We start from the raw sequence: 4,333 nt of genomic DNA, 5'->3' as shown, positions 1-4,333 counted from the left end.
AATGCAAACTTGACACGATGTTAAGTGTGCAACAATCCCCCAATGACAAGAGTGGACTTGGATTCAAATCCAACAACAAGAACAAGTCCAACAACAACAACAAGAAGAAGAAGAAGGGCAAAGTACAAGTCAAAGACCCGGCCAAGATTGTTTGCTTCAAGTGCAAAATTGAAGGGCACCATGTTAGATCTTGCCCTTTGAAGAAGAAGCATAAAGGGAAGCGGCCTCAAGCTCAAACTCATATTCAACCTCAAGTTGAAGAAATTCCACTTCCCAAGAAGAATCAAGCCAATGCTCCCATTGTGGAGAAATCTAGTGAGAAGAAGGAGAAGAAAAGAACTTGCTACATATGCCGTGAGAAGGGCCACATCTCCTCCTTGTGCACTATTGGTACCTCATCCAACTCTATCACCATTGATGATGTTTATTCTCTTCGTAAGGATGAGGGTGGCAATGTGTTTTCCAAATATGTTGGTGCTCAAAGTGGTGTCAAGAAAAGAACCATTTGGGTTGCCAAGCCTATTGTGACTAACCTCTTAGGACCCAACTTAGTTGGGGACCAACAATCCAAAATTTGATCAATAGGTGCTTGTTGGAGGGCATTGGAGACTTGGCTACATCATGAAGAATTAAGGGATCTTCATCATTTATATTATCTCAAGCCAAGTCTTTTGGTTATCTTACTTCTATCATATACCCAATGTTCCTTCTTGCGGTAACATGTGCTCAACTCATTTATATTGAAAGTTACTCGCCCTTTGCATGTGTTAGTTTTGTTCCTAACATGTGTTTGTATATGTTGTGCATCCTACTTGTTTTTCTTGAGAAATCAAGTCTATGTATGTTAGGTTGCACACCATGTATTTGTGCTTGTGTTGGAGCCTCTTTGCATCTTGTTGTATCTTATATGGCTCTTATGAGAGATTAATGGACTATAACATTTTGGGAGAGTGATATGCCTTTAGGAATTTCACAATCCTAACAATGTGTGTACATGAGGAATATCACTTAGAATTGATATTGCAAGATTATCTAGTCTCTATGTGGTATGTCATCTTCATGAGAAATTCAAATTCTAATGTTCATTAATATCTCTAGTTGGATCTTATTTGCCTCTTGTGAAAATAAATTCTTTATCACATTATGGGGGAGTAATAAGCTTTGTGCATATTACAATCCTAGGAAATGTGAACATTTGAGGTTGTGTCACATAGGAAAAAACGCCCGCTCCCGTCGCCACCCCGAGGCGACCGGGGCGCCCCCTCCCCAGCCAACTTCCGCCGCCTCCCCCTCCTCCCCTGCCGCCGCCACCGGCGCGAGCCGCCGGGCAAAGCCTGCGCGGTGCTGGCGGCGGCGGAGCTCCTCTTCTCCGTGTGCTTGGAGGCCCGACGGGGCGGCATCCTCCTTGCAGCGTTGAAGCTCGGCGGCGCCTCTTCGCCCTCGTCGCGCCTCTCGCCGTCCTCCTCCCGCACGTCGGGCGGGCCCGTCGGGGCAGGTCGCGGCCTCACGGTGGGGGGGCGCTGCGGCGTCGGTTCCCGGCCGGCGCTGGTTGGGCTCTGCCCGGTGGCAGCTTGGATGCTGGCAGCGATGATGCTGCTCTGGCATCCGGCGGCCACGGGCTTGAGCCCTAGGGTTTCGGCCAGATCTGGGTTTGTGGGCCCAGATCTGGGCCTGGCAGGCGGCTCGGCCCGATCTGGGCTTGTGGGCTCAGATCTGGGCCCGGCAGGGCCTGGCCGGATCCTCTGGATCTGAGGGTGGCCTGGGGTGCGCAGCTGCGTGCCCGACGCGCCACCTCCGCCGCTGTCCGCCGGTTGCATTCGGGTTGGCCCTAGGCCATGCGGGCCTGGACCTTTCCCTGGCCGTCTTCGAGGTTGTTGGCGGTCTGTTTCTTCCGCAGACTCTGGCAGTCCTCCGTCGATGCGGGCGGCGTTTCGAAATCGTTGGGGCGATGTCCTCGCCAGCCTATCCGACGCGGTCCACAGGCCGGCTACATGCTGCAGCTTCTCCGGCGGCTGCGGTATTTTTTCCCTCCATCTAGCTTAGGCGTGTTTGTGCAGGTGCTCACACGTTGGGGATGGTGTGGCCGCCGTGGTGCCTCCGACCTAGCGTCGTGGATTCTGGGCTTGGCCGGACTACGCCAGCCATCGTGTTCCTCCCTGCGGTTGAGTCTAGCTGGGGCTAGTTCAATTTGCGTCATAGCTTGGAGGTTCGGTAGTGATCTCCGCCTTGTCCGCACTGCGTCCTCGCGTCGGCGTCCGGATTTTCTATACTGGTTTGGACCTCGACGAAAGTCGCGCATGGCTCTGGCCTGTGCCGGTGACGGCGTCACCTGCGGGTGTCGTGCCCTTGTTGAAGGCGTCCCGATGTTGGCCCTCCTGTTCGAAATGATGGATTCCTTCCCTCCGCCCCAATCTGCTCCTCTTGGAGGCCTCCTTCGTGTAAGCTTCTCTGGTAGTGCCTTGTGGAACACCGTGTGATCTCTCGATGGTGTCGCAGCCCTCTCACAACGTCGGCCTGGCTGCTTTTACACGGTTTGCTGCGGTAGCTGATTTCCTTCCTAGCGCCTTGGGGGGCTTTGCTAGGTCGGCGTCTGGTCGCAGCTCTTGCCGGTGTGTCTATCCCAACGCCGGGGGATGACGTTGTGTGTGTGGTCTGGACCTAGCCCGAGCTCCATGGGTGGTGGTTCTCGGGTCTGGGTGAAAACTTTGCAGGTCCTTATCTGCCGACGACGATGACGCATTCTTGCGCCATTCACCTTCTTGGAGGCGTCGCCGCAAGACCCTCCCTCCTTTGGTTCCTCAAGCTCTGACAGGTGGCCGGCCCGTCGCTGAGTTCCCCTTTGAGTTGCAGTCTTGGTGCGGTGGAGGATTGTTGGCGTGGATACGGTCGCGATCGCTCCGGTGCAACAGAAGACAAGGCTCCCTCTTCCTGGATCATATGGCGCTTCGGCTTGCTTGTATGTGTTGTCTTTTGTTGCGGTTTGGGTTGTGCGCTTGGCGCGTGTGTGTTGTAATCTTGCTGTAACTCCTGGCCGGTTGATGGCTTCGTTAATTCAAAGCCGGGCTCACTTCGAGCCTTCCGTTTAATAGGTTGTGTCACATAGAATTGATATTGTAAATTATCTCTCATATGTGACATGTTTTCTCAAACAAGTTCCAATTTGCTTAAATGGCTTCATTGCTAATATCTTTGTGGATCTTATTTGTGAAAGTGGTCCTTAGCATGGTTTTTCACAATGTGTCCCTCAATATATTTTTGGAAAACCATATGCTTCAAGTCATACTATTAATTGCTTTGCATGTTGGTATGAATACTATTAATTGCTTTGCATGTTGGTATGAATACTATTAATTGCTTTGCATGTTGGTATGAATACTATTAATTGCTTTGCATGATGGTATGACTAATTGAAGCTATCAAGAAACTCTCTTTGCATGATGGTTAACTCTTATCTTTTACCATATGCTTTATTTGGTGTAGATATGATCTTACATATACTTACAAACTACCACCGGGAAATATTTCCTAATACCTTGTGTCCTAGGACAATTGGCAATCTATTATGAGGTAGAAATTTATTGATCATGTTTACATTGGCTCTTGTGTTTAAATTGTATTATTTATTGCCATGAATGTGTAGTGCTTTTACTCCCATGTGTCTTCCTTGCATCTTATAGATCTAATTTGTCTATTCAAACTTTCTTAGCATTTTACTAGATATAGGTAGCGTGATGATCCTAGTTTTGTGCATTTTGTATTCATATGAAAAATCCTAGATAATGCACCAATATTGGGGGAGCTCTTCTATATTTATTAGAATGCTTAACATCTCTTGATCATTATCAAAAATTTGGTTTTGGGAGACATAAAATTTTCTTTTTGGTACGTTGTGCCATCATAAAAAGTGTCGAGGGTTTGGTTTATTTGTTGGAACCTTGCTCTCTTGGGAGTTGGTTATCTCATTCCTTTGTGTTTAGGTTTAATTAGCTTCTTATAATGAGACAAGTCCTTGTAGTCAATCTTGTGTTGATTTGATTCTTTGATATAATTTGGACAACCATTGTCTCTTGGTTTATTTGGTGTTTTTGTCCAAATTGTATCTTCCTTTGGTTCTTGAAAGTATTGTGCATGCATATTTAATATATGTATATCTTATGGCATGTGTCACTTTCTTTGATCCAATATATAGGGTAAACTCCATCAAATCCTAATTTGGCTAAGATGTGCATGAAATTCAATTTCATATCTATATGCACATAGAATTGTGGAGTTTGTCCTATATGTTGTAGTGTGTCTAACTACTTTGAACCCAATTAGTTTGGGGACCTTTTTG

This window comes from Lolium perenne, chromosome 5 (genome assembly GCF_019359855.2).
Source record: "Lolium perenne isolate Kyuss_39 chromosome 5, Kyuss_2.0, whole genome shotgun sequence".
Taxonomy (NCBI): domain Eukaryota; kingdom Viridiplantae; phylum Streptophyta; class Magnoliopsida; order Poales; family Poaceae; genus Lolium; species Lolium perenne.
Note: the sequence above shows the minus strand (reverse complement) of the source record.